Below are 16366 nucleotides of genomic sequence, written 5' to 3'. Positions count from 1 at the left end.
TATATATTATGGGAGTAGTATTAAGAACCGATGTGGGGATGCGAGTTTATATATATATATATATATATTATGGGAGTAGTGTTAAGAACCGATGTGGGGATGCGAGTTTTAGATTGACTTAAGTCTCCATGAAAACCATGTAGCCATTAGGGGTATAAAAGGGTCATACTTGTTAGATGATTCCTTTCACATTTTACTAGTGGATCCATTAGGAGGTTTAGGTCCTATACTCTGGCAAGGTTAGGATGGCCGGGTAGCGTGGTCCGAGTAACGTTGTATCGTCACTATAGCTCTTAAGTGATGGTTGTCGATAAAGAAGACTATTTTTTCATATACATGAGTAATTTGTATTTCTATATACATCTCAGATATTATTTGAATACTTGTATACGTTCAGAGTTTAAAACATATTTTCATCCATCATTTCTTTATATTGCAATTAATTTTAAACTGCGTATATTGAATAAGATTTAGTAAATCATCTGTATAGTAGAGCCGAGGTAAGTATTCATTCTTACTACTTTCAAGCATAAGTTTTGTTTAGCATTCCAACTGGCATACTCGTACATTCAATGTACTTATGTCAATTGGCTTGCATCGTTTTATGATGAAGACGCACATAAGTAGGATTAGCACACAACGCTTCGTTGATCCTGTTGAGCACTCCGCAATCATTTGGTGAGACTCATTGCTTTCCAGAGGACGTCTCTTTATTTTCAATTCATACTTAGTTATTAGGAAGTTGTGGGATCTATCCCGCAATTCATCTCAGTAAGTTTAGAGGCTTCATAAACAATGCAGTAGTTTAGTTTTAGAGTCTCCTTTATCTTATATTTCATATGTTCACGTATTGAAAATTGAGTGTCATTTTGGCCAAGACAGTAATTAAGTTATCTTATGAGAATGCCTTAAATTCCGTATTTGACTTAGTATAGTCTTCCGCTGAGTTAAGTAAGCTAGGACAAGGGTTTGCTCAAGGCCAGCAATGGTCGTTGGGTGCCGGCCACATCCAGGATGTAGGCCCCGGGTGTGAAAAACTTGGTATCAAAGCACAGAGTTCAAGTGTCGTAGAGAGTCTACGAATCCTTGTCTTTAGAGTCTTAGTTATCAGTGTGAAGCGCGCCACATCTATGATTAGGGGGCTACAACATTTAGAAATGTTTCACTTCTTTCATTTTTTTTGTGCGTAGAGTTTTTCTCTAAAAGTCTCTCTCTAATTCGTGGTTATGCGTATTTTCATATCATCATGCCTACATGAAGAGCAATCAGAGGTCAATGTCACATCTCGAAAACCACACCCTAGAAGGTAGGGCAATCTCGTATTGCAATTGGCGTACTTGACCTCTCGGAGGTCTTGTACAAACCCTTTTGTATAGTTAATCTCATATAAACATATGAAAAGTAGTGCGGAATTAAAACTTTTCATATAAGTCTTTAGTAACTCTTTCATATAAAAATCATGGGAAATACTAAGTCTCATTTCATCAAATCTTAGACACGAGAATACTTTGGGACACAGCCCATACACAATACAAATATAGAAATTTATAATACTTTGATAAAGAAAATAAAAGACATCTATGAACTCGAGTCAAATGAGGACATACTTCAACTTCACTTGATTGATGCTATGATCCAAGTCTTGCTTCCCAAAAACTCCTCAACTACAAACCACTATAGATATAGATAAAAAGCATGGAATTAGTAAAACCACATGTACTAAATATGGCATAATGCATAAAATCATGAAAACACGCATTTATTAGAAATATGCATCTTTTTCATAAGAACATCATGCTATAATCATAAGAATAACATTTAACACCTTAGAAACACATAAGAAATCACTTTATCAATTTAGTACATTTTTAGGAATATTACAGTGAAACCATGTCACTTTAAAGTGACTCAATTCACTGTTACAGTGAATTCTTTCACTGTTACAGTGAATTCTTTCACTGTTACAGTGAAGTCTATCAACTTCACTTCGAATACTCTCTAGCATGCAAATTCCTCAATAAAAGCTATCATAGACTCACTTAAGTAAGACAAAGAGATACCGCCCATACAACCTCTCTAGGCACACATAAATGATCCTTAAGACCACCTACAATGAGATCAACAAACACTTGCAAGACATCAAACATATGAACATGAGATTCTTATACCAAAGGTGATTCTAAGTCTCACTTGAGTGAGTAATGAAGCAACCTCCCATACAATCCCTTACACACACACTTAAGATATCCTATGTACTACCTAAGATAGAATTATTCTCACTTAATACATCAACCCATAGATAATTTGACATTCTCCTTCCAATGGCTATCGGAAAATTTACTTGACTAAATCAAGAAGATAATGTCCATGATTGAACTCTTCAAGATTACCTAAGTAATCCTTAAGACTACCTATGGCTTAGATCATGTCCACATAATCAACCAACTTCCCTAAATAGAGTCATTCTTATGAATTATCTAGGTAAGATAAGAAGTGACCCTTCCTATGCCCCCTTAACACCATAATGAGACAACCCTTAACTAATCTAGATAAGTACTTATTCATTTAACATACTTTCTTATAAGAAGTCATTACATTCCTTATTTTATTGATGACTCATTCATCACATACAAACATTCAAGTATGGTCTTGGACAATACCTAGGGACTCTAACTAACACCTTCAAAGCCTATTGTGCAATGTCTAGATAGCGTCCCATACCACCACCTAAACCTCATATATCTTCTCTAATGCTAGTAGGTATCCCACATGATGAGAATAGTCAATTACCGACATAGAATATTATAGCTAGGCATGGAATTCGTATGTCTAACCTACTCCTATGAGGGTGTTCTACTTGCTAATGGTAGAATTTGGACACATCCCATGTAGCCACATAGTTAACGAATATGAAGGGCGTGGTTTGTATTCTAGTCTCATCCTTTAACTGGAACTACTTCCCTTACCATACTAACTCGATGTTAGCCTTTGCTCTCATAGAGTAATTTTCATTTAAGGTACATATAAAGGGGTTTAATATCTAGTTCATAACCAATCACAATTACCCTAACAAAGAGGTCCAGCAGGGCTACCTTACAATGGGGACAAGAAGCTCATAATGACATTCCTAAGGATTGATATGAAGTCGTTCTAGCCAATAAACCTTAAGTCTATCATTCCTTTACTTGAAGGATACTATTACGACTTTCGACTTCAACATTCATAGCCTTACCACTAGGTTCAAGGTTTCACATAAAAGACCCTCTTAAAATCATTTAAGGTCTCATGTAATTCATACATACAAGACTAAAAAAACATTTACATCCTAAGTCACGACATCTCATATTCACATTCATGCATGTATCAAGTAAGGGACACAAGTATACAACACAAGACACACTAGGACTTCACTTTATCACATATTGCATATCTTATTCAAGAAGCACATGGGCACATTCTTTCTCACCTTTAGATAACCCTATAAGATACTATATCATTATCAATATTGCCATCAAAAAACTCAATAACCAATTAGGAAGAATCATGAATCAACTCTAAGACTACATATACAAGAATATAGTCATAGTATAACATGATTACCTAACTAGCATCAATATAAGAACACATATGCCTTCACATTACTTATCATGTAGGTATATAATATCCAACTTCACACAATCAACTACATAATTCATTATAATACTTCAAGTAGTGCTGACAAGGTCATGATAATACATAAAGTAACGCCTACAAGGCCACATCAATTGCAAGTAAAGCACATAACACCGCCACCATAAGTGGACCATACCAATCACAACATAATTCTAGTCTAAATAACATAAAATAAAGAGAACTTTGGCAGAGTACACCACTCCATCCTCAACACTTCAATCCAATGCTAAATCATCCAATTCAATACTACAAGGCTCTTACCCATGGCCGTAACCAATAATTCAATACATAGAATATGACATTCAATGAAACTAGGTCAATTCAATATAGATTCATAAATTAAAAAAAAACCGAGATATCAATTCAATAAAATTATTACATCTGTCAATAGCCCATAGAAAGCTACACTAGAATTCATCAGCATTAAGTCCAAATCACTTAACTCATAAAGTAGTTAAAAACTAGGGTCATCAATTACATGGGTTTTTAGGTTAATTGAGTTAAAAACATAAAATTAATAACAATCAATCAATATTCAATGCATAAAAACCTTTAAAGTAAGAACCCATGGATAGATCATGAAATTGGACAATTCATCTTTGAAAACATTAGAAAACTTCTTTGAAAGTTGGTCTCCTTTATGAATAGAATTTTATGGATCAAAACCATACCTAAATAAAGCTAATACTCCAATTAGATGAAGAATCTCCACTCAATTATCCAATCTTATCCCTTCCATGAGTTTTGGTTCCTTGGAGTTCTAGGAAATTTCAAAGGGATTTCGGGTTTTGATTTTGAAGAATGAAATCTTCTAATGTTAAAGACTTCTAAGAACATCTAAAATACCCAAAAGATCCTTAAGTAACCGCCCTTTCTCTTATTTGGACGTTGGATGAATTTACCAATACACCCCTTACTTAACATTGAACCAGCACAGGAAGGCAGCCTAACAGACGGAAGACCATCGATGGCCCGTCCATTGACCAACGGACCGTCTTGTAGGTGCGTCGTTTGATATTGAGGCTGATCTTTGGTTTATCCTTACCCATGCTTATGTTTCCACCAACGATCCCTCCCCTACCGGACGTCGACTGACCCATTGGGCATCAATTGCCTCAGTAGGTTGGGTTGTCTTGGGCAGTCTTGTCTAAATGAAAAAGGTCCACCCTCAAGGACCCTTTGATGGTCATTGGGAATGTTTGCCCGGACCTTTACAATTCAAAAATGCTCGTATACAAGCTTAGGACCTCTTACATGAATTTCATCTAAAACGAACACGAAAAACATTAAAAAAATGCATAGACACACAAGGTCATTTCAAGGTAAACCATTCGAACGTCATGGACGTTCTTGGATGATTCACCTCCAAACTTCACAAAACTTGACACACCACCTATAAACACTATAATAACTCATGTAAGGACCTTATATCATCATAAATCACGCATAATCATATGAAACTACTTATGAGACACATAGGTGACTTAGTCGTCGAACATCTTTGTCGTCCCTTTATGTTTGATTTCTAGTCCACCTCAACTCTTAGATACTTCCTCAGTACAACATTATAGACCATTTTATGACCTTAGAACATCATGAACACCATATTAGTATCTATCTTCACCTAAGTCATTTTCGAGGTATTACAGTCGACCAGCCAAAAGAACTATTGATGAGCAAGAGATTCCTAATCTACCGGAAGTGCAACCCCAAGGAGAGGTGACACATGCCGAATTTTGAAAAGATATCTGGCTCTTAAGTCAAGTTGTAACCAACTTAGTCAGGCAACAGAGAGAAGCTCAACAAGAAGGGGATGACACCTCAAGGTTTCATGAGTTTCTAAGAATGAATCCTCCTAGTTTAACTGGATCAAGCACTATTGATAATCTAGAAAACTTCGTGGAGGAGTTGAAGAAAGTGTCTGACATAATGCATTTGGTTGATGTTGAGAGTGTTGAATAAGTTTCATACCAACTAAAGAGTGTTGTTAGGACTTCGTTTAACAAATGGATTGAAGGAAGCGCTCAGCATGCATTACATCCAAGTTGGGATTGCTTCGAAGAAGCTTTTATGGAGAGGTTCTTTCCTCAAAAACTGAAGGAAGCAAGGGTACGTGAGTTCCTCACTTTGAAATAGGACTCCATGAATGTTCATGAGTATGGGTTGAGGTTCACCCAACTATCTCGTTATGCTCCGTCGATAATGAAAGACATGAGGAGCATAATGAGCTTATTTGTTGCCGGTCTTGGTCTTGCTTCATGTAAAAATGGTAGGTCTTCCATGTTAATAGGGGACATGGAAATCTCAAGGTTAATTGTATATGTTTAGCATGTCAAGTAAGATAGCATTATGGATAGAGAAGAGTATAAAATTAAGAAAGCCAAGACTCGGAATGAGTCTGGGAAACAAAAATGTGGTTCGAACCGGCTATAATTTTAAAAAATTAAGAGGCATGCCACATCATCTTCTAGTGAACCTGCACCAAGAGATAGAGTGGAGTATCATGGTCAAACCTCCTGAGATAAGTCTTCATATTCACATAGTAGTGTGGCACAAGGAGGTAGTTAACCTCCTTCATGTTCCAAGTGTGGTAGGAATCACTTTGGCATCTGTTGTGATGGTTCTACTGGGTGTTTCAAGGGCGGTCAGATTGGCATTTTATGAGAGAATGTCCAAAGATCAAGAAAGGCAGTAGTAATAGAGATCAGTCTTCATAAGCTGCTCCACTAGACAGAGCTACAAATGGAGGAGCTAGTTTTGGTGTTGGCAGGGGGACAAACCCCTTGTACTCTCTCAATTATCGCCAAGAACAGGAAGATTCGCTAGATGTTGTCACTCGTATAATTTGAGTCTTTGACTTTACTGTTTAGACATCGTTAGACTGAGGGGTGAGTTTATCTTTTGTAACTCCCTATGTTGCTATGAAATCTGAGAATATTTTTTAGAAACTTAGCAAAAAATTCATTGTTTCCAAACCTGTTTGTGAATCCATTCAAGCAAAAAGAGTCTATCGTGATTATCCTGTTTGCGCCAGTCACAAGAGTACCATGGTTGATTTAATAGGATTAGATATGGTAGACTTTGATGTCATTCTAGTTATGGATTGGCTCCATGCCTCTCATGCATCAATAGATTGCAGAACTCGAGTTGTCAAATTTTAGTTTCCTAATGATCGAGTTATTGAGTGGAGTACTAGTTTAGCAGTTCCTAAGGTCATTTCATTTTCTTCGAGTTAATGACTCAAGTGTTGAGGTACCTTCCCTTTAGACAGTTCCTACAGTCACTGAGATTCAATAACTTTTCCTAATGATCTACCCAGAGTCCCTCCTGAAAGGGAGATAGACTTCGACATACACATCATCCCATATACTAGTCCTATATCTATTCCGCCATATAGAATGGCATTAGTAGAGTCAAAAGATCTAAAAGAGAAATGGAAAGATTTATTAGATAAGGGCTTCGTTCGACCAAGTGTCTCACCTTGGGGCGCTCAGGTCTTATTTGTAAGGAAGAAAAATGGGTCCCTTAGGATGTGTATAGACTACCGCCAAATGAATAAGGTGACCATCAAGAATAAATATCCTCTTCCATGGATAGATGATCTCTTCGATCAACTTTATGGTGCTTCTGACTTTTCCATGATTAACCTCAAATAAGGCATGCATCATTTGAAAGTAAGGGAATGTGACATTCCAAATATAACTTTTAGATCAACTAATGGCATTATGAATTTTTTGGTTATGTCCTTTGGTTTGACAAATCCACCTGCGGAATTCATGGGTCTTATGAAGAGAGTTTTTAAATCTTATTTAGATCTTTTTGTCATCATCTTCATTGATGACATAGTGATTTATTCAAGGAATGAAGAAGATCATGCTAGTCACTTCAGGATTTTTCTTCAGACTTTGAGAGATAAAGAATATATGCTTAGTTCGCCAAGTTTGAGTTTTGGCTGAAGTGTGTGGAATTTTTAGGCCACTTGTTTCTAGTGAAGGGATTAGAATTGACACTCAGAAGATTGAAGTAGTTCTAAGGTTGCCTAGACCCAAATCTCCAACAGATATAAGGAGTTTTTTGGGCTTGGCTGGCTATTATAGGAGAATTATTGAAGGATTCTCATCTATATGTTCTCCTTTAACTAAGTTAACTCTGAAGACAATCATGTTTGAATGGTCTAAAGCTTGTCAGAAAAGCTTTCACGAGTTTAAAAACACACTGACTACCGCTCCAGTCTTGAACTTACAAGAGGGTACCCAAGGTTTTGTTGTTTATTGTGATGCATCAAGAGTTGTCTGGGTTGTGTATTAATGCAAAATGAAAAGATCATAGCTTATGTCTCTAGACAGTTGAAGGTTAATGAGAAAAATTACCCAATTCATGACTTTAAATTGGGTGCAGTGGTGTTTTCTTTGAAAATATGGCATCACTATTTGTATGGTGTTCATGTTGATATATTCACTGATCACAAGAGCCTCCGATATGAGTTAACATAGAAAGAGTTGAACCTCAGACAGAGAAGGTGGTAGGAATTACTCAAGGATTATGATATGAGTATTCTTTACCACCGAGGTAAGGCTAATGTGGTTGATGATTCATTAAGAAATTTGTCCATCGGAAGTACTTCCTATGTCGAAGAACGAAAGAGAGAGTTAGCTAAAGATATGCACACACTTGAACGTATGGGAGTTCGACTTATGGATTCCACAGAAAGAGGCATAGTAATGACCAATGAGGCTGAATCCTCAATAGTGTCAGGGATAAAAGAGAAGCAAGACAAGACACTATTTTTCTTGATTTAAAGTCAAGTGTCCTAACCAAAGAGTATTGACTTTTAAACAAGGGGGAGATGGTGTGCTGAAGTACCAATGCCAATTATGTGTACCTAAGAAGGTTGGACTCGAAGAGAGGATCTTGGAGGAGGCTCATAGCTCCGGATATTCCATTCATCAAGGTTCCACCAAGATATACCATTAATTTAGAGAGGTATATTGGTTGGAACTAGGAAGGCATGAAGAAATATATTGATGAGTGTGTTGCCAAGTGTTCAAATTGTCAGCAAGTGAATGTGGAGAACCAAAGGCATGGAGGTTTGGCTCAGAATATAGAACTTGCGAAATGAAAGTGGGAGATGATTAATATTGACTTCATCACAGGCTTTCCTAGATCTCGAAGACAACATGATTTTATTTGGCGATTGTTGACAAAATGTTAGTGTCAAGACTACCACACCAAACAAGGGTGTAGGCCGAAGGCGTGATAGATGTTGAGCTGGATATTAGTGTAGAGAACACCACACCAAACAGAGGTTATATATGTGTCGGGTAATATAGATAGGCCGAAGTTGTTTCCAGTGAATTGGAAGCCTGAAACAATAGTTTTTTCCACTGGAACCTCCGCATGATTTTTGATAGTTACTACATTGAACCGGTGTGCGTAGAAGAATTCATGTAGAAGAATGAGGTGGATTATTTCAATAAAATAGATAGCAAGCACAAGATGACAAAAACCAACATTAACTATGATGTTTCTACCCCACCTGAGAAAAAAAAACAGAAGAAGAGAGGCTTGAAAAGGAAAAAAATCAGAAGTAGTTCTTTTAACTTAGATATTGTGACTCCTGCATAGAGCATGTGTTGGATTTTTATGGATAGTTGTGCTCATAATTGGGCACCTTCTTGTAATGGTAACACTCTTCTGGAGATCAAAATGGGAATGGGATTTTGTCTTCACAAATTACATTACAAATCTGGCGGTGTAACACAAATAGCTTGACTAGATAGTAAAATGCTTTTGATACTTTATGTTTCTATCGTTTTATTTTTTTGGTTTTGATTTTATGTACTATGTTTGTGTTATTCAAAAGAGGTTTGCTAAGTATAGATAATAGGCTATTTATAGACTCCAACTTTCATTTGTTGGATTTGAGAAGATAATTTTATAGAGTCTCCTCTTTTTAAAGGAATAACAAAAAATTTTTTTATGGAACTTGAGATTAACTAGTATCTTAGTTTGAATATTTAGTATCACAACATTTATTGACTATTCAAGAAAATCTTTATATTATGCTAGCAAAAATATTGTTAATGTGAGAAATGTGAAGGTTCATGGATTACATCTTCTTGGATTGACTTAAATCACTTATCAAAGATCTAAGGGAGATGACGTAAATTAGGCAAAAAATAGTCGAAGTTATTTGCATGAGGATGTTGCAAAAGATCTAAATCATCATAGAACTCCAAAGTTGCACTTTTTGAGTAAGTTTCTAAGTGGAAAATTTAAAATCAAGAGGTGTAGTAAATGTAGGAAGACATTGTTTAGTGGACACCATGCTTGTTGAGTCAGATAAAGTTGGTTTTGCACTTAATGATGATGGTATCGAGATTTTCCGAAAGAAAATATATCTGAAGAAGATGATTGTAGTTTGGGTATGAATAACATAGATAGTAAGATGCCTAGAGGATTGAAGGTTTTTAGTGGAAATCAAAAAGCTATAATAAGTTCGATGTAAATTGAAGTTACTAATTTGCGTCCTATAGAGAATATATTTGATAGAGTACAATAAATCTATAGAGTGGTATCAAAAGTGTGAAAATTAAGAATACAAATAATAAGGGCTCTTTAGGAAGTATAAATAAACATAAGCAGCAAACTCAAGTTGTTGATAATGTCTCTTCGAACATTGGAAGGGATACAATGTAGTTTTGGAAGTAAAGGATCCGATGCTAATATTTTCTTTCAATCATTACATGTGTCCATAAGTTCCACAAAAATTGAATGTCATTTTAGGAATAATAATGGATCATTTCATGGAAAAGAAAGGGACTCTAATTTATGTTTGTTGGCCGGAGATAGACATTACAAAGAGGGCATATCAAAAGGGATAGATGTTAAACAAATGTAGTATTGTATGGGAATGGTGACTTCTCAGCCAAAGAAAAAGATTTGTTTTAAGGAGAAGTTAGAACAAACATAAATCAACTTTATGGGTTCTTAGAACCATGTAGGAAATGACACATTCCAAGCAAGATCAAACCAATTAATTGACCATTAACTCTATAGAAGAGCAATAATAGTAGTGATCCTCATAGGTCAAATTTGGTTGAATCATACAATCTATAAGAAAAACTAATGAACCCTATTATATGTAAGACAATTTTTCCCAAGTCGGCTCGCTCTTTCTTAGAACGAGTGAACCATCCTAAAGAGCGACCTGCCTCAGGAACAATTGGTTGTCTTTAATAGGGTTTACTCACTTTCTTAAAGTGATCCAATTCGACCACATTTGACTTAACAACATTACCACTATTATTACCCTTCGGTAGCATCAATGGCCAACTTGGCATTCTCTTGCTTTATTTTTTCATTTCAACATGTTTATGAGCACACCGAAAGTTGCTTAATGTTTTTTCTAACTTCTCCTTAGAAGATATCTCCTTTATTGTCTGACAAGTCACCATTCCCATATTAATCAGCATGTGAACAACTTCTATCCCTTTTTATAAAATTTCTCTTAGTAAATTCTTGCCTGCAACCACATTGATCACATTGATCATATTGGCATGATATTCACTAAAGGCTATTCTATCTTCGTACAACTCCCCTTCAAATTGACTTTTCTATCAAGAAAGTCACTCATCATGCGCAAACCTTAGAGTTCTCTGGCGTTTAGATCATTGCAATATCTTCATGAAAATTACATCATCTCTTTTCTGCCAAATTTAAATGATCTGCCTTAAATATTTGATCAATTGTCTTTGTTGATCCAAGTGAAGGTAATCCATGAACATTGAATTGTCCAGATTAATTACCTTTTCTTTACTACCAAGCACTCTTATTTGATATGAAGTAATGAAGCAATACACTTTCCATATTGAGTATTTTCCTTTCTATTTCTTCTGATATTTAATAATTTAGTATCTTTTTTTTAAAACCAAAAAGAACAGAGTCAAATTTACCCGCAATATATGAACAACTACAAAATCTGAAGAAGACAATTTAGGAAAGCAGTGGACTTGCATAATTGGTACCACCACAAATGTATAATCAAATGGAAGAAGACAATATATGAACCGGTACAAATGTATTTGCCTAATCATACTTAAGAAGACAATTTATTCCAATAGCTAAGCAATGTATAAATATAATATATTGTGTTCTATCTTGGGAAAGAAATAAAAGATAGATCCCAAAAATCTGCATATTCCTATCATTGTGCTATATAAATAAGGCCATGTGATTTTCTAGGAATTAAGTCTAGATGCATTCTAATATCATCATATATTATTAGGGATAAGGCATAGATTTCCCCCAAACTTGTCTCGAAAAGTCACACACTTCAACTATTATAATGACCTATTACACACTTTTACTATTCAAAGTGAATTTAATACCACCCTGCTATGTGCAACACAACTCTCATAGTGTGTGGTGTGTTACGCTAGATGCCACATCAGCGCTACATCAACGACATGTCAGAAATTGTATTATTTTAATTTTTTTTTACTTTCTTTTCTCTATTACTTAACATTTATTATATTAATTATATTTAACACTAATTAATTTCTAATCAATAATTAAAATTTTCTGATAATTTTATCCTCTTCGTTGCAAAATGAGAAAGAACAACTCTTCGCAATTACCACCAAGAATATTGACCGCAATCTAGAGTTGATGCCGGAGTGAAATCAAAATGTACAAAAAAGAAGGTTGCTTTTAGTTCCTTCCATTGGTTGTCCATGGGAACTAAGCTTTCATTGTTATTTGTTGCGGTTTTTAGTTGTAAATATTTTTCAACTTTTTATTTTTCAATGTTCTTTCTAGAAAAATTGAGATTATAAAAAAATAAGTTTCTTCCCTTTTTTCAATCGATCACTCAATAATAAAAAATGTCGAAAGCCCAATCAATTGAAACCTCCAAAAATTTAACTCCTTTTTGAAGTAACTTATCTCTTGTTATTGTCTTATTTTAAGTTAAATGGACTGTGAAGAAGATGAGAGGGTGAGATGTGAAGAAGAAGAGATATGTGATGAAGGGTGTGGGGGGGGGGGGGGTTGTTTAAGAAATATTTGAATTTTTTATTTCAATATTTAGCTGACGTTCTGACGCGCTGATTTTTTTTAAAATTATTATTATTATGCCAAGTCAGCTTTAGAGGGTAAAAAAATTCACTTTTAAATAGCAGAGGTGTGTAATATGTCATCAGCATAGTTTAAGCGTGTAACTGACTTTTTGGTACAACTTCAAGGGGAAATCTATTGTTTTCCCTATATTTTTATAAGTATGACCTCATAATCCCAAAGCTGACTTTCCATTTTAACCCTACAATATTATTTAAATATTGATTTATTAGAAATATTAGTTAAATATTAAGTTTCTTTAAATTAAATTAAATTTACTGAAAGCCCTAATTTTATTTTCAGAAACGTATACTTCTTGTTCAACGTCCCTTGCAATCCCTCTTTTCTTTTTAGAACGCATCCCTCCTATTCAACGTCATGCGATCTCTGTACCATTCGTGCTGCTCAACCTTCCCTTCTTCAACGCTCAAGTTCCATTCATTAAATTATCAGTTCTTCTAAAACTTTTATGATATTTCAGTCATCTGTATAAATGTTTGTAATAACATGTTATTGTCCATTAAAGCTATGTTTCTCTGTTTTGTGTTTGAATTAAATACATTATTATCAGGTGAATAGGTAAATATTGTTCCTGCTCTTATTTTGTTGCATAATAGTTAATGCATATTGTCAACAGAACTATGATCGTGAACGAAGGATAGGACAATCAAAGAGTGCAGTGCACAGTATGATTGTAAGGACGATAATCCTTATACTGGTTCAGTTCCATGTATTCTTTTATAGCACCATTTTGAGTCATCCCAAGCTCGCACATCATCAATAGTTTCTTGATCATTAATGTCGCGATTTCTTCTCTGTTGTGTCATTATTTTTGTACTATTGTTTTGTCATTTTAGTGAAAGTATGCAAAGTGCTCAAGTAGAAAGTTTTATCCTGGATTATATGAACAATATGTGATGCATAACATATATTGGAGTTTATGTCATCTTCAATTCCTTTTTATCTTCTCATCTTTTTTTCTTATTTTTATGAACAATATGTGATGCATAACATATATTCTGTTAAATGTTGTTTCGTGGGTTTTAACACTGCAAGTGTTATAGTTTGCTGTAGGTAACAATAGGCGAAGGCGCTTTTGTCAGAACAGAATCTAGACCCCAGGCGAGACCGGCGTCGTTGACATCTCAGAGGTCGCAGACAAGCCTACATACGTCATCGTTACTTCATTTAGGTTTATTTTAGCAGAAAATTTGAACTTTTTGTTACTTAAAATTCATGTAAAACATTCTTCTTAAACTCATAAATGCTCACAATCAACCATGTAATATTAATATCATCGAATGAAAGAAATAGTTCATAATTGCATTAAACGTTGTTTTGCCAAAACGGCACCAATACAAAGTCTGAAATGAAAGTGGAATTATAACATTAGTTGAACATGCTGCACTAGCTAAGGCCTACATGTAAGCTAGATAATAACAATAGACATCCTCGAAAGCATGAGGTCCTACCAAATCCGGATGAAAGCTCCACGTCTAGATAGCTGCAACGTCGTACCGTAAGCTCTAACGTCGACCTGTGCTTTCACCTAAAAGTAGATATTTATGTGATTAGTACACACTTGTACTAAGTATGGGTATATGCAAGCACTTACCAACGACATGCATGAGTAAGAATATCTCTTTCCTAAAAAAATGATTTATGGAAAGTGAAGTCAATCGACTTGCCAAATTTGGATTAGGAAAGTCAGTGGACTTGCCAAATTGGATTAGGAAAGTGATGCAATGAGAGTAACAAACTTCATCATACGTATCATATTACATATAGCACATAACATATTTCATATCATTCGTTCATATGCCATGAGACCTTTGAATCATTGATTTGACATTAAGACTTACCAAAATGAGGGCTTAACATATGGGACATCGACTAAGGAGCCTTCTTAGCAAACGCAGAGTCTGCTTCATTCATTCAACAAACTTCATTTCATTCATTCATATACTAGTGTAACTACTAGTCATACCTAGGATGTACTTTAAGACTCTCGTCGGGTTTGCTGTGCAATGATCAAGAATAACCCAGTGTCATTACTTGAGTCTAGATCACCTCTTGATTATCCTATCCTAACACCTTTGGTATCGTTCATTTCATTATGTGTATCATTTGAGGCTGGCCTCATTTATTCTTTGGAAACATTAACCTTAAACAACATAGATCATGTGAGCATCATGAAATTCAGTGTGTCATCGCCACACCAAAAAGAGGTGGAATCACCAGCCAAGGTGAACAAAAACATGGTAGCGTATATAGGGAATTCAACCTTGCTATATCCCTATATTGGCAGTATAGCTTCAAATACTAGGATATATAAGGAGAAACATACCCGGCATGCCGAATAGCCTCATCTCATGAGAGTTACGTGAACCTCCGCCCTTCCCAAAAGAAGGCATCAACGCTCATAGCTAGCCTATCGGTGCTCAGTATAAAATTCCATTACATTCAACTCATACGTCATGGAACCTGGTTTCTAGTATGAAGACATCATAGCTCAATAGATGATTTCCCATGTCATCATTAGTATTAAGTATACATTAATCTCAATACTTTCATTAGAGTGTTCATAGAGACATGTCTTTTCATTAACTTTACAGTCTCATAGGTGAGTAAAGTATGGTAATATTTACTTAGGCTCATTAGCGATTGCTCTCATCTTTCAAATTAGTCTCTTATCATGTTGTCACCATATTCATTAGCTATAGCACATTTTCTCTTCATAATTACTCACCTTTTTTTTCTACATGAATGTTCATTTCATCATATGTTAATGCACTTGGCCATTTAGTGTGTTTCACACTCTTACTTAACCCTCTAGGGTTGCATCATATCATCACATACCTTTTAGGTTCAATTACTTTTAAACGAATGATAGACTTATGAGTCCACACTGACAAGCCATTAGGCTTCATTCATAGTTTGTCTAAGTGATTAATGCTTACCTAAGATTATCCGGTACAAGACTTATGCATCTTGTAGATATGCCAAGATATTGATTTTGATCTTTAGTGACATCATTCATTAAATAATTACTTTCGTATGACTAATGTGTAAATATTGAATGGGCAAGGGAACCCGATTTCAAATCCCTTGGACAAAACTTAATCTTATTTTAAACTTGATAATTACATTTTAAAGATCTGGGGGACCCTAGTTCGATCCCCATCAACCACGTAATATTTATTTTCTTTTCATCCTCTCCTTTTTCGTTTAAGTAAAGGAGGTTGTGGGTTCAATATCCCAAAAGCTAATTATTTTTGTTTTAATTTTATCTCTTAACTTTCTCACCTATCCAAGAGGTTGTGGGTTCAATCCCCACTCTCTACATTTATTTCTCCTTTATTTTTCTCCTAACCCTCTCATCTATTCAAGAAATTGGGGGTTCAATCCCCACTCTCCACATTAATTTTCTCCATTATTTTTCTCTTTAGACTCTTGTTTAACTGAGAGCTTATGGGTTTGAATCCCACTCTCTCATTTCTTTATTTCCGTTTTAGACTTAGGAGAGTCGGCTAAGGACACTCAGGTTCGAATCTCGTGTGAATCACTCCTTGTTATG

Source organism: Solanum pennellii, chromosome 4 (assembly GCF_001406875.1).
Source record: "Solanum pennellii chromosome 4, SPENNV200".
NCBI classification, from domain to species: domain Eukaryota; kingdom Viridiplantae; phylum Streptophyta; class Magnoliopsida; order Solanales; family Solanaceae; genus Solanum; species Solanum pennellii.
The sequence above is the reverse complement of the archived record's forward strand: the minus strand, read 5'-3'. Positions refer to the sequence as shown.